At 44.9% G+C, this 24512-nt stretch overlaps 64 pseudogenes; all 64 read left to right on the forward strand.

The window, feature by feature from the left end:
* The first annotated feature begins 344 nt into the window (after positions 1–344).
* LOC140082739 (5S ribosomal RNA) lies at positions 345–463 on the forward strand (annotated as a pseudogene).
* A 259-nt stretch (positions 464–722) lies between these two features.
* LOC140094545 (5S ribosomal RNA) lies at positions 723–841 on the forward strand (annotated as a pseudogene).
* Positions 842–1100: 259 nt separating this feature from the next.
* On the forward strand, positions 1101–1219 carry LOC140089296 (5S ribosomal RNA; annotated as a pseudogene).
* Positions 1220–1667: 448 nt separating this feature from the next.
* Positions 1668–1786, forward strand: LOC140083928 (5S ribosomal RNA; annotated as a pseudogene).
* A 258-nt stretch (positions 1787–2044) lies between these two features.
* LOC140092817 (5S ribosomal RNA) lies at positions 2045–2163 on the forward strand (annotated as a pseudogene).
* A 259-nt stretch (positions 2164–2422) lies between these two features.
* Positions 2423–2541, forward strand: LOC140095442 (5S ribosomal RNA; annotated as a pseudogene).
* Positions 2542–2800: 259 nt separating this feature from the next.
* Positions 2801–2919, forward strand: LOC140093772 (5S ribosomal RNA; annotated as a pseudogene).
* Positions 2920–3177: 258 nt separating this feature from the next.
* On the forward strand, positions 3178–3296 carry LOC140087297 (5S ribosomal RNA; annotated as a pseudogene).
* A 448-nt stretch (positions 3297–3744) lies between these two features.
* Positions 3745–3863, forward strand: LOC140078528 (5S ribosomal RNA; annotated as a pseudogene).
* An 824-nt stretch (positions 3864–4687) lies between these two features.
* On the forward strand, positions 4688–4806 carry LOC140096690 (5S ribosomal RNA; annotated as a pseudogene).
* A 448-nt stretch (positions 4807–5254) lies between these two features.
* LOC140083929 (5S ribosomal RNA) lies at positions 5255–5373 on the forward strand (annotated as a pseudogene).
* Positions 5374–5443: 70 nt separating this feature from the next.
* Positions 5444–5562, forward strand: LOC140085381 (5S ribosomal RNA; annotated as a pseudogene).
* A 258-nt stretch (positions 5563–5820) lies between these two features.
* LOC140087299 (5S ribosomal RNA) lies at positions 5821–5939 on the forward strand (annotated as a pseudogene).
* Positions 5940–6387: 448 nt separating this feature from the next.
* LOC140085041 (5S ribosomal RNA) lies at positions 6388–6506 on the forward strand (annotated as a pseudogene).
* Positions 6507–6576: 70 nt separating this feature from the next.
* Positions 6577–6695, forward strand: LOC140093514 (5S ribosomal RNA; annotated as a pseudogene).
* Positions 6696–6764: 69 nt separating this feature from the next.
* Positions 6765–6883, forward strand: LOC140085397 (5S ribosomal RNA; annotated as a pseudogene).
* Positions 6884–7519: 636 nt separating this feature from the next.
* Positions 7520–7638, forward strand: LOC140087966 (5S ribosomal RNA; annotated as a pseudogene).
* A 259-nt stretch (positions 7639–7897) lies between these two features.
* LOC140098696 (5S ribosomal RNA) lies at positions 7898–8016 on the forward strand (annotated as a pseudogene).
* Positions 8017–8275: 259 nt separating this feature from the next.
* LOC140084643 (5S ribosomal RNA) lies at positions 8276–8394 on the forward strand (annotated as a pseudogene).
* Positions 8395–8464: 70 nt separating this feature from the next.
* Positions 8465–8583, forward strand: LOC140092260 (5S ribosomal RNA; annotated as a pseudogene).
* Positions 8584–8653: 70 nt separating this feature from the next.
* On the forward strand, positions 8654–8772 carry LOC140095247 (5S ribosomal RNA; annotated as a pseudogene).
* Positions 8773–9030: 258 nt separating this feature from the next.
* On the forward strand, positions 9031–9149 carry LOC140095249 (5S ribosomal RNA; annotated as a pseudogene).
* Positions 9150–9218: 69 nt separating this feature from the next.
* LOC140089161 (5S ribosomal RNA) lies at positions 9219–9337 on the forward strand (annotated as a pseudogene).
* Positions 9338–9596: 259 nt separating this feature from the next.
* On the forward strand, positions 9597–9715 carry LOC140096505 (5S ribosomal RNA; annotated as a pseudogene).
* A 259-nt stretch (positions 9716–9974) lies between these two features.
* On the forward strand, positions 9975–10093 carry LOC140088945 (5S ribosomal RNA; annotated as a pseudogene).
* Positions 10094–10730: 637 nt separating this feature from the next.
* Positions 10731–10849, forward strand: LOC140089883 (5S ribosomal RNA; annotated as a pseudogene).
* Positions 10850–11297: 448 nt separating this feature from the next.
* LOC140097979 (5S ribosomal RNA) lies at positions 11298–11416 on the forward strand (annotated as a pseudogene).
* Positions 11417–11486: 70 nt separating this feature from the next.
* Positions 11487–11605, forward strand: LOC140082740 (5S ribosomal RNA; annotated as a pseudogene).
* Positions 11606–12053: 448 nt separating this feature from the next.
* LOC140090314 (5S ribosomal RNA) lies at positions 12054–12172 on the forward strand (annotated as a pseudogene).
* A 69-nt stretch (positions 12173–12241) lies between these two features.
* LOC140093078 (5S ribosomal RNA) lies at positions 12242–12360 on the forward strand (annotated as a pseudogene).
* Positions 12361–12430: 70 nt separating this feature from the next.
* LOC140079314 (5S ribosomal RNA) lies at positions 12431–12549 on the forward strand (annotated as a pseudogene).
* Positions 12550–12996: 447 nt separating this feature from the next.
* Positions 12997–13115, forward strand: LOC140089900 (5S ribosomal RNA; annotated as a pseudogene).
* A 259-nt stretch (positions 13116–13374) lies between these two features.
* On the forward strand, positions 13375–13493 carry LOC140088946 (5S ribosomal RNA; annotated as a pseudogene).
* Positions 13494–13941: 448 nt separating this feature from the next.
* On the forward strand, positions 13942–14060 carry LOC140095081 (5S ribosomal RNA; annotated as a pseudogene).
* A 448-nt stretch (positions 14061–14508) lies between these two features.
* On the forward strand, positions 14509–14627 carry LOC140094794 (5S ribosomal RNA; annotated as a pseudogene).
* A 69-nt stretch (positions 14628–14696) lies between these two features.
* Positions 14697–14815, forward strand: LOC140093515 (5S ribosomal RNA; annotated as a pseudogene).
* A 70-nt stretch (positions 14816–14885) lies between these two features.
* LOC140087727 (5S ribosomal RNA) lies at positions 14886–15004 on the forward strand (annotated as a pseudogene).
* A 447-nt stretch (positions 15005–15451) lies between these two features.
* On the forward strand, positions 15452–15570 carry LOC140096945 (5S ribosomal RNA; annotated as a pseudogene).
* Positions 15571–15829: 259 nt separating this feature from the next.
* Positions 15830–15948, forward strand: LOC140082741 (5S ribosomal RNA; annotated as a pseudogene).
* A 70-nt stretch (positions 15949–16018) lies between these two features.
* Positions 16019–16137, forward strand: LOC140086000 (5S ribosomal RNA; annotated as a pseudogene).
* A 70-nt stretch (positions 16138–16207) lies between these two features.
* On the forward strand, positions 16208–16326 carry LOC140095608 (5S ribosomal RNA; annotated as a pseudogene).
* Positions 16327–16774: 448 nt separating this feature from the next.
* Positions 16775–16893, forward strand: LOC140096677 (5S ribosomal RNA; annotated as a pseudogene).
* A 258-nt stretch (positions 16894–17151) lies between these two features.
* Positions 17152–17270, forward strand: LOC140094788 (5S ribosomal RNA; annotated as a pseudogene).
* A 257-nt stretch (positions 17271–17527) lies between these two features.
* On the forward strand, positions 17528–17646 carry LOC140093091 (5S ribosomal RNA; annotated as a pseudogene).
* Positions 17647–17716: 70 nt separating this feature from the next.
* Positions 17717–17835, forward strand: LOC140083313 (5S ribosomal RNA; annotated as a pseudogene).
* A 447-nt stretch (positions 17836–18282) lies between these two features.
* On the forward strand, positions 18283–18401 carry LOC140096795 (5S ribosomal RNA; annotated as a pseudogene).
* A 259-nt stretch (positions 18402–18660) lies between these two features.
* Positions 18661–18779, forward strand: LOC140082410 (5S ribosomal RNA; annotated as a pseudogene).
* A 70-nt stretch (positions 18780–18849) lies between these two features.
* Positions 18850–18968, forward strand: LOC140086001 (5S ribosomal RNA; annotated as a pseudogene).
* Positions 18969–19038: 70 nt separating this feature from the next.
* Positions 19039–19157, forward strand: LOC140095609 (5S ribosomal RNA; annotated as a pseudogene).
* Positions 19158–19227: 70 nt separating this feature from the next.
* On the forward strand, positions 19228–19346 carry LOC140094999 (5S ribosomal RNA; annotated as a pseudogene).
* Positions 19347–19416: 70 nt separating this feature from the next.
* On the forward strand, positions 19417–19535 carry LOC140083315 (5S ribosomal RNA; annotated as a pseudogene).
* A 636-nt stretch (positions 19536–20171) lies between these two features.
* LOC140082742 (5S ribosomal RNA) lies at positions 20172–20290 on the forward strand (annotated as a pseudogene).
* A 70-nt stretch (positions 20291–20360) lies between these two features.
* On the forward strand, positions 20361–20479 carry LOC140086002 (5S ribosomal RNA; annotated as a pseudogene).
* A 70-nt stretch (positions 20480–20549) lies between these two features.
* Positions 20550–20668, forward strand: LOC140098688 (5S ribosomal RNA; annotated as a pseudogene).
* Positions 20669–20738: 70 nt separating this feature from the next.
* Positions 20739–20857, forward strand: LOC140095000 (5S ribosomal RNA; annotated as a pseudogene).
* Positions 20858–21277: 420 nt separating this feature from the next.
* On the forward strand, positions 21278–21396 carry LOC140089212 (5S ribosomal RNA; annotated as a pseudogene).
* Positions 21397–21654: 258 nt separating this feature from the next.
* Positions 21655–21773, forward strand: LOC140079315 (5S ribosomal RNA; annotated as a pseudogene).
* Positions 21774–21843: 70 nt separating this feature from the next.
* LOC140084868 (5S ribosomal RNA) lies at positions 21844–21962 on the forward strand (annotated as a pseudogene).
* Positions 21963–22221: 259 nt separating this feature from the next.
* Positions 22222–22340, forward strand: LOC140095508 (5S ribosomal RNA; annotated as a pseudogene).
* A 448-nt stretch (positions 22341–22788) lies between these two features.
* On the forward strand, positions 22789–22907 carry LOC140082412 (5S ribosomal RNA; annotated as a pseudogene).
* A 259-nt stretch (positions 22908–23166) lies between these two features.
* Positions 23167–23285, forward strand: LOC140094902 (5S ribosomal RNA; annotated as a pseudogene).
* Positions 23286–23354: 69 nt separating this feature from the next.
* LOC140093516 (5S ribosomal RNA) lies at positions 23355–23473 on the forward strand (annotated as a pseudogene).
* A 70-nt stretch (positions 23474–23543) lies between these two features.
* Positions 23544–23662, forward strand: LOC140082196 (5S ribosomal RNA; annotated as a pseudogene).
* Positions 23663–24298: 636 nt separating this feature from the next.
* On the forward strand, positions 24299–24417 carry LOC140082993 (5S ribosomal RNA; annotated as a pseudogene).
* Positions 24418–24512: the final 95 nt, after the last annotated feature.

Below are 24512 nucleotides of genomic sequence, written 5' to 3' on the forward strand. Positions count from 1 at the left end.
TTGTCAGATCGCAGCAGCGATGCAGCTTAAGGCTTGGCAAGTACCAGCATGGGAGACTGGCTTGGAATCCCAAGTTCTGGTGACCTTTTTGAACCTGAAAATTGTGTTAGTTTCTCTATGAGATAGTAAAAGAAGGTTCAAATTGAACAGCTGCTGTCAACGGCCATTCTAAGCTGAATGTGCGTGCTCTTGTCAGATCGCAGCAGCGATACAGCTTAAGGCTTGGCAAGTACCAGCATGGGAGACTGGCTTGGAATCCCAAGTTCTGGTGACCTTTTTGAACCTGAAAATTGTGTTAGTTTCTATATGAGATAGTAGAAGAAGGTTCAAATTGAACAACTGCTGTCAATGGCCATTCTAAGCTGAATGTGCCTGCTCTCGTCAGATCGCAGCAGCAATGCAGCTTAAGGCTTGGCAAGTACCAGCATGGGAGACTGGCTGGGAATCCCAAGTTCCGTTGACCTTTTTTAACCTGAAAATTGTGTTAGTTTCTCTATGAGATAGTAAAAGAAGGTTCAATTTGAAATGCTGCTGTCAACGGCCATTCTAAGCTGAATGTGCCTGCTCTTGTCAGATCGCAGCAGGAATGCAGCTTAAGGCTTGGCAAGTACCAGCATGGGAGACTAGCTGGGAATCCCAAGTTCCGTTGAGCTTTTTGAACCTGAAAATTGTGTTAGTTTCTCTATGAGATAGTAAAAGAAGGTTCAAATTGAACAGTTGCTGTCAACGGCCATTCTAAGCTGAATGTGCGTGCTCTTGTCAGATCGCAGCAGTGATGCAGCTTAAGGCTTGGCAAGTACCAGCATGGGAGACTGGCTGGGAATCCCAAGTTCCGTTGACCGTTTTGAACCTGAAAATTGTGTTAGTTTCTCTATGAGATAGCAAAAGAAGGTTCAAATTGAAAAGCTGCTGTCAACGGCAATTCTAAGCTGAATGTGCGTGCTCTTGTCAGATCGCAGCAGCGATGCAGCTTAAGGCTTGGCTAGTACCAGCATGGGAGACTGGCTGGGAATCCCAAGTTCTGGTGACCTTTCTGAACCTGAAAATTGTGTTAGTTTCTCTATGAGATAGTAAAAGAAGGATCAAATTGAACAGCTGCTGTCAATGGCCATTCTAAGCTTAATGTGCCTGCTCTCGTCAGATCGCAGCAGCAATGCAGCTTAAGGCTTGGCAAGTACCAGCATGGGAGACTGGCTGGGAATCCCAAGTTCCGTTGACTTTTTTGAACCTGAAAATTGTGTTAGTTTCTGTATGAGATAGTAAAAGAAGGTTCAAATTGAAAAGCTGCTGTCAACGGCAATTCTAAGCTGAATGTGCGTGCTCTTGTCAGATCGCAGCAGCGATGCAGCTTAAGGCTTGGCTAGTACCAGCATGGGAGACTGGCTGGGAATCCCAAGTTCTGGTGACCTTTTTGAACCTGAAAATTGTGTTAGTTTCTCTATGAGATAGTAGAAGAAGGTTCAAATTGAACAACTGCTGTCAACGGCCATTCTAAGCTGAATGTGTGTGCTCTTTTCAGATCGCAGCAGCGATGCAGATTAAGGCTTGGCAAGTACCAGCATATGAGACTGGCTGGGAATCCCAAGTTCTGTTGACCTTTTTGAACCTGAAAATTGTGTTAGTTTCTCTATGAGATAGTAAAAGAAGGTTCAAATTGAACAGCTGCTGTCAACGGCAATTCTAAGCTGAATGTGCCTGCTCTCGTCAGATCGCAGCAGCAATGCAGCTTAAGGCTTGGCAAGTACCAGCATGGGAGACTGGCTGGGAATCCCAAGTTCCGTTGACCGTTTTGAACCTGAAAATTGTGTTAGTTTCTCTATGAGATAGCAAAAGAAGGTTCAAATTGAACAGCTGCTGTCAACGGCCATTCTAAGCTGAATTTGCCTGCTCTCGTCAGATCGCAGCAGCAATGCAACTTAAGGCTTGGCAAGTACCAGCATGGGAGACTGGCTTGGAATTCCAAGTTCTGTTTACCTTTTTGAACCTGAACATGTGTTAGTTTCTCTATGAGATAGTAAAAGAAGGTTCAAATTGAACAGCTGCTGTCAACGGCCATTCTAAGCTGAATGTGCCTGCTCTCGTCAGATCGCAGCAGCAATGCAGCTTAAGGCTTGGCAAGTACCAGCATGGGAGACTGGCTGGGAATCCCAAGTTCTGGTGACCTTTTTGAACCTGAAAATTGTGTTAGTTTCTATATGAGATAGTAAAAGAAGGTTCAAATTGAACAGCTGCTGTCAATGGCCATTCTAAGCTTAATGTGACTGCTCTCGTCAGATCGCAGCAGCAATGCAGCTTAAGGCTTGGCAAGTACAAGCATGGGAGACTGGCTTGGAATCCCAAGTTCTGGTGACCTTTTTGAACCTGAAAATTGTGTTAGTTTCTATATAAGATAGTAGAAGAAGGTTCAAATTGAACAACTGCTGTCAATGGCCATTCTAAGCTGAATGTGCCTGCTCTCTCCAGATCGCAGCAGCAATGCAGCTTAAGGCTTGGCAAGTACCAGCATGGGAGACTGGCTGGGAATCCCAAGTTCCGTTGACCTTTTTGAACCTGAAAATTGTGTTAGTTTCTGTATGAGATAGTAAAAGAAGGTTCAAATTGAAAAGCTGCTGTCAACGGCAATTCTAAGCTGAATGTGCGTGCTCTTGTCAGATCGCAGCAGCGATGCAGCTTAAGGCTTGGCAAGTACCAGCATGGGAGACTGGCTGGGAATCCCAAGTTCTGGTGACCTTTTTGAACCTGAAAATTGTGTTAGTTTCTCTATGAGATAGTAGAAGAAGGTTCAAATTGAACAACTGCTGTCAACGGCCTTTCTAAGCTGAATGTGCCTGCTCTCGTCAGATCGCAGCAGCAATGCAGCTTAAGGCTTGGCAAGTACCAGCATGGGAGACTGGCTAGGAATCCCAAGTCCCGTTGACCTTTTTGAACCTGAAAATTGTGTTAGTTTCTCTATGAGATAGTAAAAGAAGGTTCAAATTGAACAGCTGCTGTCAACGGCCATTCTAAGCTGAATGTGCGTGCTCTTGTCAGATCGCAGCAGCGATGCAGCTTAAGTCTTGCAAGTACCAGCATGGGAGACTGGCTTGGAATCCCAAGTTCTGGTGACCTTTTTGAACCTGAAAATTGTGTTAGTTTCTATATGAGATAGTAAAAGAAGGTTCAAATTGAACAGCTGCTGTCAATGGCCATTCTAAGCTTAATGTGCCTGCTCTCGTCAGATCGCAGCAGCAATGCAGCTTAAGGCTTGGCAAGTACCAGCATGGGAGACTGGCTGGGAATCCCAAGTTCCGTTGACCTTTTTGAACCTGAAAATTGTGTAAGTTTCTGTATGAGATAGTAAAAGAAGGTTCAAATTGAAAAGCTGCTGTCAACGGCAATTCTAAGCTGAATGTGCGTGCTCTTGTCAGATCGCAGCAGCGATGCAGCTTAAGGCTTGGCAAGTACCAGCATGGGAGACTGGCTGGGAATCCCAAGTTCTGGTGACCTTTTTGAACCTGAAAATTGTGTTAGTTTCTCTATGAGATAGTAGAAGAAGGTTCAAATTGAACAACTGCTGTCAACGGCCATTCTAAGCTGAATGTGTGTGCTCTTTTCAGATCGCAGCAGTGATGCAGATTAAGGCTTGGCAAGTACCAGCATGGGAGACTGGCTGGGAATCCCAAGTTCTGTTGACCTTTTTGAACCTGAAAATTGTGTTAGTTTCTCTATGAGATAGTAAAAGAAGGTTCAAATTGAACAGCTGCTGTCAACGGCCATTCTAAGCTGAATGTGCCTGCTCTCGTCAGATCGCAGCAGCAATGCAGCTTAAGGCTTGGCAAGTACCAGCATGGGAGACTAGCTGGGAATCCCAAGTTCTGTTGACCTTTTTGAACCTGAAAATGTGTTAGTTTCTCTATGAGATAGTAAAAGAAGGTTCAAATTGAACAGCTGCTGTCAACGGCAATTCTAAGCTGAATGTGTGTGCTCTTGTCAGATCGCAGCAGTGATGCAGCTTAAGGCTTGGCAAGTACCAGCATGGGAGATTGGCTTGGAATCCCAAGTTCTGGTGACCTTTTTGAACCTGAAAATTGTGTTAGTTTCTCTATGAGATAGCAAAAGAAGGTTCAAATTGAACAGCTGCTGTCAACGGCCATTCTAAGCTGAATGTGCCTGCTCTTGTCAGATTGCAGCAGCAATGCAGCTTAAGGCTTGGCAAGTACAAGCATGGGAGACTGGCTTGGAATCCCAAGTTCTGGTGACCTTTTTGAACCTGAAAATTGTGTTAGTTTCTATATAAGATAGTAGAAGAAGGTTTAAATTGAACAACTTCTGTCAATGGCCATTCTAAGCTGAATGTGCCTGCTCTCTCCAGATCGCAGCAGCAATGCAGCTTAAGGCTTGGCAAGTACCAGCATGGGAGACTGGCTGGGAATCCCAAGTTCCGTTGCCCTTTTTGAACCTGAAAATTGTGTTAGTTTCTCTATGAGATAGTAAAAGAAGGTTCAAATTGAACAGCTGCTGTCAACGGCCATTCTAAGCTGAATGTGCGTGCTCTTGTCAGATCGCAGCAGCGATGCAGCTTAAGTCTTGCAAGTACCAGCATGGGAGACTGGCTTGGAATCCCAAGTTCTGGTGACCTTTTTGAACCTGAAAATTGTGTTAGTTTCTATATGAGATAGTAAAAGAAGGTTCAAATTGAACAGCTGCTGTCAATGGCCATTCTAAGCTTAATGTGACTGCTCTCGTCAGATCGCAGCAGCAATGCAGCTTAAGGCTTGGCAAGTACCAGCATGGGAGACTGGCTGGGAATCCCAAGTTCCGTTGACCTTTTTGAACCTGAAAATTGTGTTAGTTTCTGTATGAGATAGTAAAAGAAGGTTCAAATTGAAAAGCTGCTGTCAACGGCAATTCTAAGCTGAATGTGCGTGCTCTTGTCAGATCGCAGCAGCGATGCAGCTTAAGGCTTGGCAAGTACCAGCATGGGAGACTGGCTGGGAATCCCAAGTTCTGGTGACCTTTTTGAACCTGAAAATTGTGTTAGTTTCTCTATGAGATAGTAGAAGAAGGTTCAAATTGAACAACTGCTGTCAACGGCCATTCTAAGCTGAATGTGTGTGCTCTTTTCAGATCGCAGCAGCGATGCAGATTAAGGCTTGGCAAGTACCAGCATGGGAGACTGGCTGGGAATCCCAAGTTCTGTTGACCTTTTTGAACCTGAAAATTGTGTTAGTTTCTCTATGAGATAGTAAAAGAAGGTTCAAATTGAACAGCTGCTGTCAACGGCAATTCTAAGCTGAATGTGCCTGCTCTCGTCAGATCGCAGCAGCAATGCAGCTTAAGGCTTGGCAAGTACCAGCATGGGAGACTGGCTGGGAATCCCAAGTTCCGTTGACCGTTTTGAACCTGAAAATTGTGTTAGTTTCTCTATGAGATAGCAAAAGAAGGTTCAAATTGAACAGCTGCTGTCAACGGCCATTCTAAGCTGAATGTGCCTGCTCTCGTCAGATCGCAGCAGCAATGCAGCTTAAGGCTTGGCAAGTACCAGCATGGGAGACTGGCTAGGAATCCCAAGTCCCGTTGACCTTTTTGAACCTGAAAATTGTGTTAGTTTCTCTATGAGATAGTAAAAGAAGGTTCAAATTGAACAGCTGCTGTCAACGGCCATTCTAAACTGAATGTGCGTGCTCTTGTCAGATCGCAGCAGCGATGCAGCTTAAGTCTTGCAAGTACCAGCATGGGAGACTGGCTTGGAATCCCAAGTTCTGGTGACCTTTTTGAACCTGAAAATTGTGTTAGTTTCTATATGAGATAGTAAAAGAAGGTTCAAATTGAACAGCTGCTGTCAATGGCCATTCTAAGCTTAATGTGCCTGCTCTCGTCAGATCGCAGCAGCAATGCAGCTTAAGGCTTGGCAAGTACCAGCATGGGAGACTGGCTGGGAATCCCAAGTTCCGTTGACCTTTTTGAACCTGAAAATTGTGTTAGTTTCTCTATGAGATAGTAAAAGAAGGTTCAAATTGAAAAGCTGCTGTCAACGGCAATTCTAAGCTGAATGTGCGTGCGCTTGTCAGATCGCAGCAGCGATGCAGCTTAAGGCTTGGCAAGTACCAGCATGGGAGACTGGCTGGGAATCCCAAGTTCTGGTGACCTTTTTGAACCTGAAAATTGTGTTAGTTTCTCTATGAGATAGTAGAAGAAGGTTCAAATTGAACAACTGCTGTCAACGGCCATTCTAAGCTGAATGTGTGTGCTCTTTTCAGATCGCAGCAGCGATGCAGATTAAGGCTTGGCAAGTACCAGCATGGGAGACTGGCTGGGAATCCCAAGTTCTGTTGACCTTTTTGAACCTGAAAATTGTGTTAGTTTCTCTATGAGATAGTAAAAGAAGGTTCAAATTGAACAGCTGCTGTCAACGGCAATTCTAAGCTGAATGTGCCTGCTCTCGTCAGATCGCAGCAGCAATGCAGCTTAAGGCTTGGCAAGTACCAGCATGGGAGACTGGCTGGGAATCCCAAGTTCCGTTGACTGTTTTGAACCTGAAAATTGTGTTAGTTTCTCTATGAGATAGCAAAAGAAGGTTCAAATTGAACAGCTGCTGTCAACGGCCATTCTAAGCTGAATTTGCCTGCTCTCGTCAGATCGCAGCAGCAATGCAACTTAAGGCTTGGCAAGTACCAGCATGGGAGACTGGCTGGGAATTCCAAGTTCCGTTGACCTTTTTGAACCTGAAAATGTGTTAGTTTCTCTATGAGATAGTAAAAGAAGGTTCAAATTGAACAGCTGCTGTCAACGGCCATTCTAAGCTGAATGTGCCTGTTCTCGTCAGATCGCAGCAGCAATGCAGCTTAAGGCTTGGCAAGTACCAGCATGGGAGACTGGCTGGGAATCCCAAGTCCTGTTGACCTTTTTGAACCTGAAAATTGTGTTAGTTTCTCTATGAGATAGTAAAAGAAGGTTCAAATTGAACAGCTGCTGTCAACGGCCATTCTAAGCCAAATGTGCATGCTCTCGTCAGATCGCAGCAGCAATGCAGCTTAAGGCTTGGCAAGTACCAGCATGGGAGACTGGCTGGGAATCCCAAGTTCTGTTGACCTTTTTGAACCTGAAAATGTGTTAGTTTCTCTATGAGATAGTAAAAGAAGGTTCAAATTGAACAGCTGCTGTCAACGGCCATTCTAAGCTGAATGTGCGTGCTCTTGTCAGATCGCAGCAGCGATGCAGCTTAAGGCTTGGCAAGTACCAGCATGGGAGACTGGCTTGGAATCCCAAGTTCTGGTGACCTTTTTGAACCTGAAAATTGTGTTAGTTTCTCTATGAGATAGTAAAAGAAGGTTCAAATTGAACAGCTGCTGTCAACGGCCATTCTAAGCTGAATGTGCCTGCTCTTGTCAGATTGCAGCAGCAATGCAGCTTAAGGCTTGGCAAGTACCAGCATGGGAGACTGGCTTGGAATCCCAAGTTCTGGTGACCTTTTTGAACCTGAAAATTGTGTTAGTTTCTATATGAGATAGTAGAAGAAGGTTCAAATTGAACAGCTGCTGTCAACGGCCATTCTAAGCTGAATGTGCCTGCTCTCGTCAGATCACAGCAGCAATGCAGCTTAAGGCTTGGCAAGTACCAGCATGGGAGACTGGCTGGGAATCCCAAGTTCCGTTGACCTTTTTTAACCTGAAAATTGTGTTCGTTTCTCTATGAGATAGCAAAAGAAGGTTCAAATTGAACAGCTGCTGTCAACGGCCATTCTAAGCTGAATGTGCCTGCTCTTGTCAGATTGCAGCAGCAATGCAGCTTAAGGCTTGGCAAGTACCAGCATGGGAGACTGGCTTGGAATCCCAAGTTCTGGTGACCTTTTTGAACCTGAAAATTGTGTTAGTTTCTATATAAGATAGTAGAAGAAGGTTCAAATTGAACAACTGCTGTCAATGGCCATTCTAAGCTGAATGTGCCTGCTCTCGCCAGATCACAGCAGCAATGCAGCTTAAGGCTTGGCAAGTACCAGCATGGGAGACTGGCTGGGAATCCCAAGTTCCGTTGACCTTTTTGAACCTGAAAATTGTGTTAGTTTCTCTATGAGATAGTAAAAGAAGGTTCAAATTGAACAGCTGCTGTCAACGGCCATTCTAAGCTGAATGTGCGTGCTCTTGTCAGATCGCAGCAGCGATGCAGCTTAAGGCTTGGCAAGTACCAGCATGGGAGACTGGCTGGGAATCCCAAGTTCTGGTGACTTGTTTGAACCAGAAAATTGTGTTAGTTTCTCTATGAGATAGTAGAAGAAGGTTCAAATTGAACAACTGCTGTCAACGGCCATTCTAAGCTGAATGTGCCTGCTCTCGTCAGATCGCAGCAGCAATGCAGCTTAAGGCTTGGCAAGTACCAGCATGGGAGACTGGCTGGGAATCCCAAGTTCTGTAGACCTTTTTGCACCTGAAAATTGTGTTAGTTTCTCTATGAGATAGTAAAAGAAGGTTCAAATTGAACAGCTGCTGCCAATGGCCATTCTAAGCTGAATGTGCCTGCTCTCGTCAGATCGCAGCAGCAATGCAGCTTAAGGCTTGGCAAGTACCAGCATGGGAGACTGGCTGGGAATCCCAAGTACCTTTGACCTTTTTGAACCTGAAAATTGTGTTAGTTTCTGTATGAGATAGTAAAAGAAGGTTCAAATTGAACAGCTGCTGTCAACGGCCATTCTAAGCTGAATGTGCGTGCTCTCGTCAGATCGCAGCAGCAATGCAACTTAAGGCTTGGCAAGTACCAGCATGGGAGACTGGCTGGGAATTCCAAGTTCCGTTGACCTTTTTGAACCTGAAAATGTGTTAGTTTCTCTATGAGATAGTAAAAGAAGGTTCAAATTGAACAGCTGCTGTCAACGGCCATTCTAAGCTGAATGTGGCTGCTTTCGTCAGATCGCAGCAGCAATGCAGCTTAAGGCTTGGCAAGTACCAGCATGGGAGACTGGCTGGGAATCCCAAGTACCTTTGACCTTTTTGAACCTGAAAATTGTGTTAGTTTCTGTATGAGATAGTAAAAGAAGGTTCAAATTGAACAGCTGCTGTCAACGGCCATTCTAAGCTGAATGTGCGTGCTCTCGTCAGATCGCAGCAGCAATGCAACTTAAGGCTTGGCAAGTACCAGCATGGGAGACTGGCTGGGAATTCCAAGTTCCGTTGACCTTTTTGAACCTGAAAATGTGTTAGTTTCTCTATGAGATAGTAAAAGAAGGTTCAAATTGAAAAGCTGCTTTCAACGGCCATTCTAAGCTGAATGTGCCTGCTCTCTTCAGATCGCAGCAGCAATGCAGCTTAAGGCTTGGTAAGTACCAGCATGGGAGACTGGCTGGGAATCCCAAGTTCTGTTGACCTTTTTGAACCTGAAAATTGTGTTAGTTTCTCTATGAGATAGTAAAAGAAGGTTCAAATTGAACAGCTACTGTCAACGGCCATTCTAAGCTGAATGTGCGTGCTCTTGTCAGATCGCAGCAGCGATGCAGCTTAAGGCTTGGCAAGTTCCAGCATGGGAGACTGGCTGGGAATCCCAAGTCCTGTTGACCTTTTTGAACTTGAAAATTGTTTTAGTTTCTCTATGAGATAGTAAAAGAAGGTTCAATTTGAAATGCTGCTGTCAACGGCCATTCTAAGCTGAATGTGCCTGCTCTTGTCAGATCGCAGCAGCAATGCAGCTTAAGGCTTGGCAAGTACCAGCATGGGAGACTGGCTTGGAATCCCAAGTTCTGTTGACCTTTTTGAACCTGAAAATTGTGTTAGTTTCTCTATGAGATAGTAAAAGAAGGTTCAAATTGAACAGCTGCTGTCAACGGCCATTCTAAGCTGAATGTGTGTGCTCTTTTCAGATCGCAGCAGCGATGCACCTTAAGGCTTGGCAAGTACCAGCATGGGAGACTGGCTGGGAATCCCAAGTTCTGTTGACCTTTTGGAACCTGAAAATTGTGTTAGTTTCTCTATGAGATAGTAAAAGAAGGTTCAAATTGAACAGCTGCTGTCAACGGCCATTCTAAGCTGAATGTGCCTGCTCTTGTCAGATCGCAGCAGCAATGCAGCTTAAGGCTTGGCAAGTACCAGCATGGGAGACTGGCTGGGAATCCCAAGTTCCGTTGACCTTTTTGAACCTGAAAATTGTGTTAGTTTCTCTATGAGATAGCAAAAGAAGGTTCAAATTGAACAGCTGCTGTCAACGGCCATTCTAAGCTGAATGTGGCTGCTCTCGTCAGATCGCAGCAGCAATGCAGCTTAAGGCTTGGCAAGTACCAGCATGGGAGACTGGCTGGGAATCCCAAGTTCTGGTGCCCTTTTTGAACCTGAAAATTGTGTTAGTTTCTCTATGAGATAGTAAAAGAAGGTTCAAATTGAACAGCTGCTTTCAACAGCCATTCTAAGCTGAATGTGCCTGCTCTTGTCAGATCGCAGCAGCAATGCAGCTTAAGGCTTGGCAAGTACCAGCATGGGAGACTGGCTGGGAATCCCAAGTTCCGTTGACCTTTTTGAACCTGAAAATTGTGTTAGTTTCTCTATGAGATAGTAAAAGAAGGTTCAAATTGAACAGCTGCTTTCAACAGCCATTCTAAGCTGAATGTGCCTGCTCTTGTCAGATCGCAGCAGCAATGCAGCTTAAGGCTTGGCAAGTACCAGCATGGGAGACTGGCTGGGAATCCCAAGTTCCGTTGACCTTTTTGAACCTGAAAATTGTGTTAGTTTCTCTATGAGATAGCAAAAGAAGGTTCAAATTGAACAGCTGCTGTCAACGGCCATTCTAAGCTGAATGTGCGTGCTCTCGTCAGATCGCAGCAGCAATGCAGCTTAAGGCTTGGCAAGTACCAGCATGGGAGACTGGCTGGGAATCCCAAGTTCTGTTGACCTTTTTGAACCTGAAAATTGTGTTAGTTTCTCTATGAGATAGTAAAAGAAGGTTCAAATTGAACAGCTGCTGTCAACGGCCATTCTAAGCTGAATGTGCGTGCTCTTGTCAGATCGCAGCAGCGATGCAGCTTAAGGCTTGGCAAGTTCCAGCATGGGAGACTGGCTGGGAATCCCAAGTTCTGTTGACCTTTTTGAACTTGAAAATTGTTTTAGTTTCTCTATGAGATAGTAAAAGAAGGTTCAATTTGAAATGCTGCTGTCAACGGCCATTCTAAGCTGAATGTGCCTGCTCTTGTCAGATCGCAGCAGCAATGCAGATTAAGGCTTGGCAAGTACCAGCACGGGAGACTGGCTGGGAATCCCAAGTTGTGGTGACTTTTTTGAACCTGAAAATTGTGTTAGTTTCTCTATGAGATAGTAAAAGAAGGTTCAAATTGAACAGCTGCTGTCAACGGCCATTCTAAGCTGAATGTGCCTGCTCTCGTCAGATCGCAGCAGCAATGCAGCTTAAGGCTTGGCAAGTACCAGCATGGGAGACTGGCTTGGAATCCCAAGTTCTGGTGACCTTTTTGAACCTGAAAATTGTGTTAGTTTCTCTATGAGATAGCAAAAGAAGGTTCAAATTGAATAGCTGCTGTCAATGGCCATTCTAAGCTGAATGTGCCTGCTCTCGTCAGATCGCAGCAGCAATGCAGCTTAAGGCTTGGCAAGTACCAGCATGGGAGACTGGCTGGGAATCCCAAGTTCCGTTGACCTTTTTGAACCTGAAAATTGTGTTAGTTTCTGTATGAGATAGTAAAAGAAGGTTCAAATTGAAAAGCTGCTGTCAACGGCAATTCTAAGCTGAATGTGCGTGCTCTTGTCAGATCGCAGCAGCGATGCAGCTTAAGGCTTGGCAAGTACCAGCATGGGAGACTGGCTGGGAATCCCAAGTTCTGTTGACCTTTTGGAACCTGAAAATTGTGTTAGTTTCTCTATGAGATAGTAGAAGAAGGTTCAAATTGAACAACTGCTGTCAACGGCCATTCTAAGCTGAATGTGTGTGCTCTTTTCAGATCGCAGCAGCGATGCAGCTTAAGGCTTGGCAAGTACCAGCATGGGAGACTGGCTGGGAATCCCAAGTTCTGTTGACCTTTTTGAACCTGAAAATTGTGTTAGTTTCTCTATGAGATAGTAAAAGAAGGTTCAAATTGAACAGCTGCTGTCAACGGCCATTCTAAGCTGAATTTGCCTGCTCTCGTCAGAACGCAGCAGCAATGCAACTTAAGGCTTGGCAAGTACCAGCATGGGAGACTGGCTGGGAATTCCAAGTTCCGTTGACCTTTTTGAACCTGAAAATGTGTTAGTTTCTCTATGAGATAGTAAAAGAAGGTTCAAATTGAACAGCTGCTGTCAACGGCCATTCTAAGCTGAATGTGCCTGCTCTCGTCAGATCGCAGCAGCAATGCAGCTTAAGGCTTGGCAAGTACCAGCATGGGAGACTGGCTGGGAATCCCAAGTTCCGTTGACCTTTTTGAACCTGAAAATTGTGTTAGTTTCTCTATGAGATAGTAAAAGAAGGTTCAAATTGAACAGCTGCTGTCAACGGCCATTCTAAGCTGAATGTGCCTGCTCTCGTCAGATCGCAGCAGCAATGCAGCTTAAGGCTTGGCAAGTACCAGCATGGGAGACTGGCTGGGAATCCCAAGTTCTGTTGACCTTTTTGAACCTGAAAATGTGTTAGTTTCTCTATGAGATAGTAAAAGAAGGTTCAAATTGAACAGCTGCTGTCAACGGCCATTCTAAGCTGAATGTGCGTGCTCTTGTCAGATCGCAGCAGCGATGCAGCTTAAGGCTTGGCAAGTACCAGCATGGGAGACTGGCTTGGAATCCCAAGTTCTGGTGACCTTTTTGAACCTGAAAATTGTGTTAGTTTCTCTATGAGATAGCAAAAGAAGGTTCAAATTGAACAGCTGCTGTCAACGGCCATTCTAAGCTGAATGTGCCTGCTCTTGTCAGATTGCAGCAGCAATGTAGCTTAAGGCTTGGCAAGTACCAGCATGGGAGACTGGCTTGGAATCCCAAGTTCTGGTGACCTTTTTGAACCTGAAAATTGTGTTAGTTTCTATATAAGATAGTAGAAGAAGGTTCAAATTGAACAACTGCTGTCAATGGCCATTCTAAGCTGAATGTGCCTGCTCTTGTCAGATCGCAGCAGCAATGCAGCTTAAGGCTTGGCAAGTACCAGCATAGGAGACTGGCTGGGAATCCCAAGTTCCGTTGACCTTTTTGAACCTGAAAATTGTGTTAGTTTCTCTATGAGATAGTAAAAGAAGGTTCAAATTGAACAGCTGCTGTCAACGGCCATTCTAAGCTGAATGTGCGTGCTCTTGTCAGATCGCAGCAGCGATGCAGCTTAAGGCTTGGCAAGTTCCAGCATGGGAGACTGGCTGGGAATCCCAAGTTCTGTTGACCTTTTTGAACTTGAAAATTGTTTTAGTTTCTCTATGAGATAGTAAAAGAAGGTTCAATTTGAAATGCTGCTGTCAACGGCCATTCTAAGCTGAATGTGCCTGCTCTTGTCAGATCGCAGCAGCAATGCAGCTTAAGGCTTGGCAAGTACCAGCATGGGAGACTGGCTGGGAATCCCAAGTTCCGTTGACCTTTTTGAACCTGAAAATTGTGTTAGTTTCTCTATGAGATAGTAAAAGAAGGTTCAAATTGAACCGCTGCTGTCAACGGCCATTCTAAGCTGAATGTGCGTGCTCTTGTCAGATCGCAGCAGCGATGCAGCTTAAGGCTTGGCAAGTACCAGCATGGGAGACTGATTTGGAATCCCAAGTTCTGGTGACTTTTTTGAACCTGAAAATTGTGTTAGTTTCTCTATGAGATAGTAGAAGAAGGTTCAAATTGAACAACTGCTGTCAACGGCCATTCTAAGCTGAATGTGTGTGCTCTTGTCAGATCGCAGAAGCGATGCAGCTTAAGGCTTGGCAAGTACCAGCATGGGAGATTGGCTGGGAATCCCAAGTTCTGTTGACCTTTTTGAACCTGAAAATTGTGTTAGTTTCTCTATGAGATAGTAAAAGAAGGTTCAAATTGAACAGCTGCTGTCAATGGCCATTCTAAGCTGAATGTGCCTGCTCTCGTCAAATCGCAGCAGCAATGCAGCTTAAGGCTTGGCAAGTACCAGCATGGGAGACTGGCTGGGAATCCCAAGTTCCGTTGACCTTTTTGAACCTGAAAATTGTGTTAGTTTCTGTATGAGATAGTAAAAGAAGGTTCAAATTGAAAAGCTGCTGTCAACGGCAATTCTAAGCTGAATGTGCGTGCTCTTGTCAAATCGCAGCAGCGATGCAGCTTAAGGCTTGGCAAGTACCAGCATGGGAGACTGGCTGGGAATCCCAAGTTCTGGTGACCTTTTTGAACCTGAAAATTGTGTTAGTTTCTCTATGAGATAGTAGAAGAAGGTTCAAATTGAACAACTGCTGTCAACGGCCATTCTAAGCTGAATGTGTGTGCTCTTTTCAGATCGCAGCAGCGATGCAGCTTAAGGCTTGGCAAGTACCAGCATGGGAGACTGGCTGGGAATCCAAAGTTCTGTTGACCTTTTTGAACCTGAAAATTGTGTTAGTTTCTCTATGAGATAGTAAAAGAAGGTTCAAATTGAACAGCTGCTGTCAACGGCAATTCTAAGCTGAATGTGCCTGCTCTCGTCAGATTGCAGCAGCAATGCAGCTTAAGGCTTGGCAAGTACCAGCATGGGAGACTGGCTGGGAATCCCAAGTTCTGTTGACCTTTTTGAACCTGAAAATGTGTTAGTTTCTCTATGAGATAGTAAAAGAAGGTTCAAATTGAACAGCTGCTGTCAACGGCCATTCTAAGCTGAATTTGCCTGCTCTCGTCAGATCGCAGCAGCAATGCAACTTAAGGCTTGGCAAGTACCAGCATGGGAGACTGGCTGGGAATTCCAAGTTCCGTTGACCTTTTTGAACCTGAAAATTGTGTTAGTTTCTCTATGAGATAGTAAAAGAAGGTTCAAATTGAACAGCTGCTGTCAACGGCCATTCTAAGCTGAATGTGCCTGCTCTCGTCAGATCGCAGCAGCAATGCAGCTTAAGGCTTGGCAAGTACCAGCATGGGAGACTGGCTGGGAATCCCATGTTCTGTTGACCTTTTTGAACCTGAAAATGTGTTAGTTTCTCTATGAGATAGTAAAAGAAGGTTCAAATTGAACAGCTGCTGTCAACGGCCATTCTAAACTGAATGTGCGTGCTCTTGTCAGATCGCAGCAGCGATGCAGCTTAAGGCTTGGCAAGTACCAGCATGGGAGACTGGCTTGGAATCCCAAGTTCTGGTGACCTTTTTGAACCTGAAAATTGTGTTAGTTTCTCTATGAGATAGCAAAAGAAGGTTCAAATTGAACAGCTGCTGTCAACGGCCATTCTAAGCTGAATGTGCCTGCTCTTGTCAGATTGCAGCAGCAATGCAGCTTAAGGCTTAGCAAGTACCAACATGGGAGACTGGCTTGGAATCCCAAGTTCTGGTGACCTTTTTAAACCTGAAAATTGTGTTAGTTTCTATATAAGATAGTAGAAGAAGGTTCAAATTGAACAACTGCTGTCAATGGCCATTCTAAGCTGAATGTGCCTGCTCTCGCCAGATCGCAGCAGCAATGCAGCTTAAGGCTTGGCAAGTACCAGCATGGGAGACTGGCTGGGAATCCCAAGTTCCGTTGCCCTTTTTGAACCTAAAAATTGTGTTAGTTTCTCTATGAGATAGTAAAAGAACTTTCAAATTGAACAGCTGCTGTCAACGGCCATTCTAAGCTGAATGTGCGTGCTCTTGTCAGATCGCAGCAGCGATGCAGCTTAAGGCTTGGCAAGTACCAGCATGGGAGACTGGCTTGGAATCCCAAGTTCTGGTGACCTTTTTGAACCTGAAAATTGTGTTAGTTTCTATATGAGATAGTAGAAGAAGGTTCAAATTGAACAACTGCTGTCAATGGCCATTCTAAGCTGAATGTGCCTGCTCTCGTCAGATCGCAGCAGCAATGCAGCTTAAGGCTTGGCAAGTACCAGCATGGGAGACTGGCTGGGAATCCCAAGTTCCGTTGACCTTTTTGAACCTGAAAATTGTGTTAGTTTCTCTATGAGATAGTAAAAGAAGGTTCAAATTGAACAGCTGCTGTCAACGGCCATTCTAAGCTGAATGTGCGTGCTCTCATCAGATCGCAGCAGCAATGCAGCTTAAGGCTTGGCAAGTACCAGCATGGGAGACTGGCTGGGAATCCCAAGTTCTGTTGACCTTTTTGAACCTGAAAATTGTGTTAGTTTCTCTATGAGATAGTAAAAGAAGGTTCAAATTGAACAGCTGCTGTCAACGGCCATTCTAAGCTGAATGTGCCTGCTCTCGTCAGATCGCAGCAGCAATGCATCTTAAGGCTTGGCAAGTACAAGCATGGGAGACTGGCTGGGAATCCCAAGTTCCGTTGACCTTTTTGAACCTGAAAATTGTGTTAGTTTCTCTATGAGATAGTAAAAGAAGGTTCAAATTGAACAGCTGCTTTCAACGGCCATTCTAAGCTGAATGTGCCTGCTCTTGTCAGATCGCAGCAGCAATGCAGCTTAAGGCTTGGCAAGTACCAGCATGGGAGACTGGCTGGGAATCCCAAGTTCTGGTGACCTTTTTGAACCTGAAAATTGTGTTAGTTTCTCTATGAGATAGTGGAAGAAGGTTCAAATTGAACAACTGCTGTCAACGGCCATTCTAAGCTGAATGTGTGTGCTCTTTTCAGATCGCAGCAGCAATGCAGCTTAAGGCTTGGCAAGTACCAGCATGGGAGACTGGCTGGGAATCCCAAGTTCCCTTGACCTTTTTGAACCTGAAAATTGTGTTAGTTTCTCTATGAGATAGTAAAAGAAGGTTCAAATTGAACAGCTGCTGTCAACGGCCATTCTAAGCTAAATGTGCCTGCTCTCGTCAGATCGTAGCAGCAATGCAGCTTAAGGCTTGGCAAGTACCAGCATGGGAGACTGGCTGGGAATCCCAAGTTCTGTTGACCTTTTTGAACCTGAAAATGTGTTAGTTTCTCTATGAGATAGTAAAAGAAGGTTCAAATTGAACAGCTGCTGTCAACCGCCATTCTAAGCTGAATGTGCGTGCTCTTGTCAGATCGCAGCAGCGATGCAGCTTAAGGCTTGGCAAGTACCAGCATGGGAGACTGGCTGGGAATCCCAAGTTCTGGTGACCTTTTTGAACCTGAAAATTGTGTTAGTTTCTCTATGAGATAGTAAAAGAAGGTTCAAATTGAACAGCTGCTGTCAACGGCAATTCTAAGCTGAATGTGCCTGCTCTCGTCAGATTGCAGCAGCAATGCAGCTTAAGGCTTGGCAAGTACCAGCATGGGAGACTGGCTGGGAATCCCAAGTTCTGTTGACCATTTTGAACCTGAAAATGTGTAAGTTTCTCTATGAGATAGTAAAAGAAGGTTCAAATTGAACAGCTGCTGTCAACGACCATTCTAAGCTGAATTTGCCTGCTCTCGTCAGATCGCAGCAGCAATGCAACTTAAGGCTTGGCAAGTACCAGCATGGGAGACTGGCTGGGAATTCCAAGTTCCGTTGTCCTTTTCGAACCTGAAAATGTGTTAGTTTCTCTATGAGATAGTAAAAGAAGGTTCAAATTGAAAAGCTGCTGTCAACGGCCATTCTAAGCTGAATGTGCCTGCTCTCGTCAGATCGCAGCAGCAATGCAGCTTAAGGCTTGGCAAGTACCAGCATGGGAGACTGGCTGGGAATCCCAAGTTCCGTTGACCTTTTTGAACCTGAAAATTGTGTTAGTTTCTCTATGAGATAGTAAAAGAAGGTTCAAATTGAACAGCTGCTGTCAACGGCCATTCTAAGCTGAATGTGCCTGCTCTCGTCAGATCGCAGCAGCAATGCAGCTTAAGGCTTGGCAAGTACCAGCATGGGAGACTGGCTGGGAATCCCAAGTTCTGTTGACATTTTTGAACCTGAAAATGTGTTAGTTTCTCTATGAGATAGTAAAAGAAGGTTCAAATTGAACAGTTGCTGTCAACGGCCATTCTAAACTGAATGTGCGTGCTCTTGTCAGATCGCAGCAGCGATGCAGCTTAAGGCTTGGCAAGTACCAGCATGGGAGACTGGCTTGGAATCCCAAGTTCTGGTGGCCTTTTTGAACCTGAAAATTGTGTTAGTTTCTCTATGAGATAGCAAAATAAGGTTCAAATTGAACAGCTGCTGTCAATGGCCATTCTAAGCTGAATGTGCCTGCTCTTGTCAGATTGCAGCAGCAATGCAGCTTAAGGCTTGGCAAGTACCAACATGGGAGACTGGCTTGGAATCCCAAGTTCTGGTGACCTTTTTAAACCTGAAAATTGTGTTAGTTTCTATATAAGATAGTAGAAGAAGGTTCAAATTGAACAACTGCTGTCAATGGCCATTCTAAGCTGAATGTGCCTGCTCTCGCCAGATCGCAGCAGCAATGCAGCTTAAGGCTTGGCAAGTACCAGCATGGGAGACTGGCTGGGAATCCCAAGTTCCGTTGCCCTTTTTGAACCTGAAAATTGTGTTAGTTTCTCTATGAGATAGTAAAAGAACTTTCAAATTGAACAGCTGCTGTCAACGGCCATTCTAAGCTGAATGTGCGTGCTCTTGTCAGATCGCAGCAGCGATGCAGCTTAAGGCTTGGCAAGTACCAGCATGGGAGACTGGCTTGGAATCCCAAGTTCTGGTGACCTTTTTGAACCTGAAAATTGTGTTAGTTTCTATATGAGATAGTAGAAGAAGGTTCAAATTGAACAACTGCTGTCAATGGCCATTCTAAGCTGAATGTGCCTGCTCTCGTCAGATCGCAGCAGCAATGCAGCTTAAGGCTTGGCAAGTACCAGCATGGGAGACTGGCTGGGAATCCCAAGTTCCGTTGACCTTTTTGAACCTGAAAATTGTGTTAGTTTCTCTATGAGATAGTAAAAGAAGGTTCAAATTGAACAGCTGCTGTCAACGGCCATTCTAAGCTGAATGTGCGTGCTCTCATCAGATCGCAGCAGCAATGCAGCTTAAGGCTTGGCAAGTACCAGCATGGGAGACTGGCTGGGAATCCCAAGTTCTGTTGACCTTTTTGAACCTGAAAATTGTGTTAGTTTCTCTATGAGATAGTAAAAGAAGGTTCAAATTGAACAGCTGCTGTCAACGGCCATTCTAAGCTGAATGTGCCTGCTCTCGTCAGATCGCAGCAGCAATGCATCTTAAGGCTTGGCAAGTACAAGCATGGGAGACTGGCTGGGAATCCCAAGTTCCGTTGACCTTTTTGAACCTGAAAATTGTGTTAGTTTCTCTATGAGATAGTAAAAGAAGGTTCAAATTGAACAGCTGCTTTCAACGGCCATTCTAAGCTGAATGTGCCTGCTCTTGTCAGATCGCAGCAGCAATGCAGCTTAAGGCTTGGCAAGTACCAGCATGGGAGACTGGCTGGGAATCCCAAGTTCCGTTGACCTTTTTGAACCTGAAAATTGTGTTAGTTTCCCTATGAGATAGTAAAAGAAGGTTCAAATTGAAAAGCTGCTGTCAACGGCCATTCTAAGCTGAATGTGCCTGCTCTCGTCAGATCGCAGCAGCAATGCAGCTTAAGGCTTGGCAAGTACCAGCATGGGAGACTGGCTGGGAATCCCAAGTTCTGTTGACATTTTTGAACCTGAAAATGTGTTAGTTTCTCTATGAGATAGTAAAAGAAGGTTCAAATTGAACAGCTGTTGTCAACGGCCATTCTAAACTGAATGTGCGTGCTCTTGTCAGATCGCAGCAGCGATGCAGCTTAAGGCTTGGCAAGTACCAGCATGGGAGACTGGCTTGGAATCCCAAGTTCTGGTGACCTTTTTGAACCTGAAAATTGTGTTAGTTTCTCTATGAGATAGCAAAAGAAGGTTCAAATTGAACAGCTGCTGTCAATGGCCATTCTAAGCTGAATGTGCCTGCTCTTGTCAGATTGCAGCAGCAATGCAGCTTAAGGCTTGGCAAATACCAACATGGGAGACTGGCTTGGAATCCCAAGTTCTGGTGACCTTTTTAAACCTGAAAATTGTGTTAGTTTCTATATGAGATAGTAGAAGAACTTTCAAATTGAACAGCTGCTGTCAACGGCCATTCTAAGCTGAATGTGCGTGCTCTTGTCAGATCGCAGCAGCGATGCAGCTTAAGGCTTGGCAAGTACCAGCATGGGAGACTGGCTTGGAATCCCAAGTTCTGGTGACCTTTTTGAACCTGAAAATTGTGTTAGTTTCTATATGAGATAGTAGAAGAAGGTTCAAATTGAACAACTGCTGTCAATGGCCATTCTAAGCTGAATGTGCCTGCTCTCGTCAGATCGCAGCAGCAATGCAGCTTAAGGCTTGGCAAGTACCAGCATGGGAGACTGGCTGGGAATCCCAAGTTCCGTTGACCTTTTTGAACCTGAAAATTGTGTTAGTTTCTCTATGAGATAGTAAAAGAAGGTTCAAATTGAACAGCTGCTGTCAACGGCCATTCTAAGCTGAATGTGCGTGCTCTCATCAGATCGCAGCAGCAATGCAGCTTAAGGCTTGGCAAGTACCAGCATGGGAGACTGGCTGGGAATCCCAAGTTCTGTTGACCTTTTTGAACCTGAAAATTGTGTTAGTTTCTCTATGAGATAGTAAAAGAAGGTTCAAATTGAACAGCTGCTGTCAACGGCCATTCTAAGCTGAATGTGCCTGCTCTCGTCAGATCGCAGCAGCAATGCATCTTAAGGCTTGGCAAGTACAAGCATGGGAGACTGGCTGGGAATCCCAAGTTTCGTTGACCTTTTTGAACCTGAAAATTGTGTTAGTTTCTCTATGAGATAGTAAAAGAAGGTTCAAATTGAACAGCTGCTTTCAACGGCCATTCTAAGCTGAATGTGCCTGCTCTTGTCAGATCGCAGCAGCAATGCAGCTTAAGGCTTGGCAAGTACCAGCATGGGAGACTGGCTGGGAATCCCAAGTTCCGTTGACCTTTTTGAACCTGAAAATTGTGTTAGTTTCCCTATGAGATAGTAAAAGAAGGTTCAAATTGAAAAGCTGCTGTCAACGGCCATTCTAAGCTGAATGTGCGTGCTCTTGTCAGATCGCAGCAGCGATGCAGCTTAAGGCTTGGCAAGTACCAGCATGGGAGACTGGCTGGGAATCCCAAGTTCTGGTGACCTTTTTGAACCTGAAAATTGTGTTAGTTTCTCTATGAGATAGTGGAAGAAGGTTCAAATTGAACAACTGCTGTCAACGGCCATTCTAAGCTGAATGTGTGTGCTCTTTTCAGATCGCAGCAGCAATGCAGCTTAAGGCTTGGCATCCCAAGTTCCGTTGACCTTTTTGAACCTGAAAATTGTGTTAGTTTCTCTATGAGATAGTAAAAGAAGGTTCAAATTGAACAGCTGCTGTCAACGGCCATTCTAAGCTGAATGTGCCTGCTCTCGTCAGATCGTAGCAGCAATGCAGCTTAAGGCTTGGCAAGTACCAGCATGGGAGACTGGCTGGGAATCCCAAGTTCTGTTGACCTTTTTGAACCTGAAAATGTGTTAGTTTCTCTATGAGATAGTAAAAGAAGGTTCAAATTGAACAGCTGCTGTCAACGGCCATTCTAAGCTGAATGTGCGTGCTCTTGTCAGATCGCAGCAGCGATGCAGCTTAAGGCTTGGCAAGTACCAGCATGGGAGACTGGCTTGGAATCCCAAGTTCTGGTGACCTTTTTGAACCTGAAAATTGTGTTAGTTTCTCTATGAGATAGTAAAAGAAGGTTCAAATTGAACAGCTGCTGTCAACGGCCATTCTAAGCTGAATGTGCCTGCTCTCGTCAGATCGCAGCAGCAATGCAGCTTAAGGCTTGGCAAGTACCAGCATGGGAGACTGGCTGGGAATCCCAAGTTCTGTTGACCTTTTTGAACCTGAAAATTGTGTTTGTTTCTCTATGAGATAGCAAAAGAAGGTTCAAATTGAACAGCTGCTGTCAACGGCCATTCTAAGCTGAATGTGCCTGCTCTCGTCAGATCGCAGCAGCAATGCAGCTTAAGGCTTGGCAAGTACCAGCATGGGAAACTGGCTGGGAATCCCAAGTTCTGTTGACCTTTTTGAACCTGAAAATTGTGTTAGTTTCTCTATGAGATAGTAAAAGAAGGTTCAAATTGAACAGCTGCTGTCAACGGCCATTCTAAGCTGAATGTGCGTGCTCTTGTCAGATCGCAGCAGTGATGCAGCTTAAGGCTTGGCAAGTTCCAGCATGGGAGACTGGCTGGGAATCCCAAGTTCTGTTGACCTTTTTGAACTTGAAAATTGTTTTAGTTTCTCTATGAGATAGTAAAAGAAGGTTCAATTTGAAATGCTGCTGTCAACGGCCATTCTAAGCTGAATGTGCCTGCTCTTGTCAGATCGCAGCAGCAATGCAGCTTAAGGCTTGGCAAGTACCAGCATGGGAGACTGGCTGGGAATCCCAAGGTCCGTTGACCTTTTTGAACCTGAAAATTGTGTTAGTTTCTCTATGAGATAGTAAAAGAAGGTTCAAATTGAACAGCTGCTGTCAACCGCCATTCTAAGCTGAATGTGCGTGCTCTTGTCAGATCGCAGCAGCGATGCAGCTTAAGGCTTGGCAAGTACCAGCATGGGAGACTGGCTGGGAATCCCAAGTTCTGGTGACTTTTTTGAACCTGAAAATTGTGTTAGTTTCTCTATGAGATAGTAGAAGAAGGTTCAAATTGAACAACTGCTGTCAACGGCCATTCTAAGCTGAATGAGTGTGCTCTTGTCAGATCGCAGCAGCGATGCAGCTTAAGGCTTGGCAAGTACCAGCAAGGGAGACTTGCTGGGAATCCCAAGTTCTGTTGACCTTTTTGAACCTGAAAATTGTGTTAGTTTCTCTATGAGATTGTAAAAGAAGGTTCAAATTGAACAGCTGCTGTCAATGGCCATTCTAAGCTGAATGTGCCTGCTCTCGTCAGATCGCAGCAGCAATGCAGCTTAAGGCTTGGCAAGTACCAGCATGGGAGACTGGCTGGGAATCCCAAGTTCCGTTGACCTTTTTGAACCTGAAAATTGTGTTAGTTTCTGTATGAGATAGTAAAAGAAGGTTCAAATTGAAAAGCTGCTGTCAACGGCAATTCTAAGCTGAATGTGCGTGCTCTTGTCAGATCGCAGCAGCGATGCAGCTTAAGGCTTGGCAAGTACCAGCATGGGAGACTGGCTGGGAATCCCAAGTTCTGTTGACCTTTTTGAACCTGAAAATTGTGTTAGTTTCTCTATGAGATAGTAAAAGAAGGTTCAAATTGAACAGCTGCTGTCAACGGCAATTCTAAGCTGAATGTGCCTGCTCTCGTCAGATTGCAGCAGCAATGCAGCTTAAGGCTTGGCAAGTACCAGCATGGGAGACTGGCTGGGAATCCCAAGTTCTGTTGACCATTTTGAACCTGAAAATGTGTTAGTTTCTCTATGAGATAGTAAAAGAAGGTTCAAATTGAACAGCTGCTGTCAACGGCCATTCTAAGCTGAATTTGCCTGCTCTCGTCAGATCGCAGCAGCAATGCAACTTAAGGCTTGGCAAGTACCAGCATGGGAGACTGGCTGGGAATTCCAAGTTCCGTTGACCTTTTTGAACCTGAAAATTGTGTTAGTTTCTCTATGAGATAGTAAAAGAAGGTTCAAATTGAACAGCTGCTGTCAACGGCCATTCTAAGCTGAATGTGCCTGCTCTCGTCAGATCGCAGCAGCAATGCAGCTTAAGGCTTGGCAAGTACCAGCATGGGAGACTGGATGGGAATCCCAAGTTCTGTTGACCTTTTTGAACCTGAAAATGTGTTAGTTTCTCTATGAGATAGTAAAAGAAGGTTCAAATTGAACAGCTGCTGTCAACGGCCATTCTAAGCTGAATGTGCGTGCTCTTGTCAGATCGCAGCAGCGATGCAGCTTAAGGCTTGGCAAGTACCAGCATGGGAGACTGGCTTGGAATCCCAAGTTCTGGTGACCTTTTTGAACCTGAAAATTGTGTTAGTTTCTCTATGAGATAGCAAAAGAAGGTTCAAATTGAACAGCTGCTGTCAACGGCCATTCTAAGCTCAATGTGCCTGCTCTTGTCAGATTGCAGCAGCAATGCAGCTTAAGGCTTGGCAAGTACCAGCATGGGAGACTGGCTTGGAATCCCAAGTTCCGTTGCCCTTTTTGAACCTGAAAATTGTGTTAGTTTCTCTATGAGATAGTAAAAGAACTTTCAAATTGAACAGCTGCTGTCAACGGCCATTCTAAGCTGAATGTGCGTGCTCTTGTCAGATCGCAGCAGCGATGCAGCTTAAGGCTTGGCAAGTACCAGCATGGGAGACTGGCTTGGAATCCCAAGTTCTGGTGACCTTTTTGAACCTGAAAATTGTGTTAGTTTCTATATGAGATAGTAGAAGAAGGTTCAAATTGAACAACTGCTGTCAATGGCCATTCTAAGCTGAATGTGCCTGCTCTCGTCAGATCGCAGCAGCAATGCAGCTTAAGGCTTGGCAAGTACCAGCATGGGAGACTGGCTGGGAATCCCAAGTTCCATTGACCTTTTTGAACCTGAAAATTGTGTTAGTTTCTCTATGAGATAGTAAAAGAAGGTTCAAATTGAACAGCTGCTGTCAACGTCTATTCTAAGCTGAATG

This window comes from Engystomops pustulosus, chromosome 9 (assembly GCF_040894005.1).
Source record: "Engystomops pustulosus chromosome 9, aEngPut4.maternal, whole genome shotgun sequence".
Classification (NCBI taxonomy): Eukaryota; Metazoa; Chordata; class Amphibia; order Anura; family Leptodactylidae; genus Engystomops; species Engystomops pustulosus.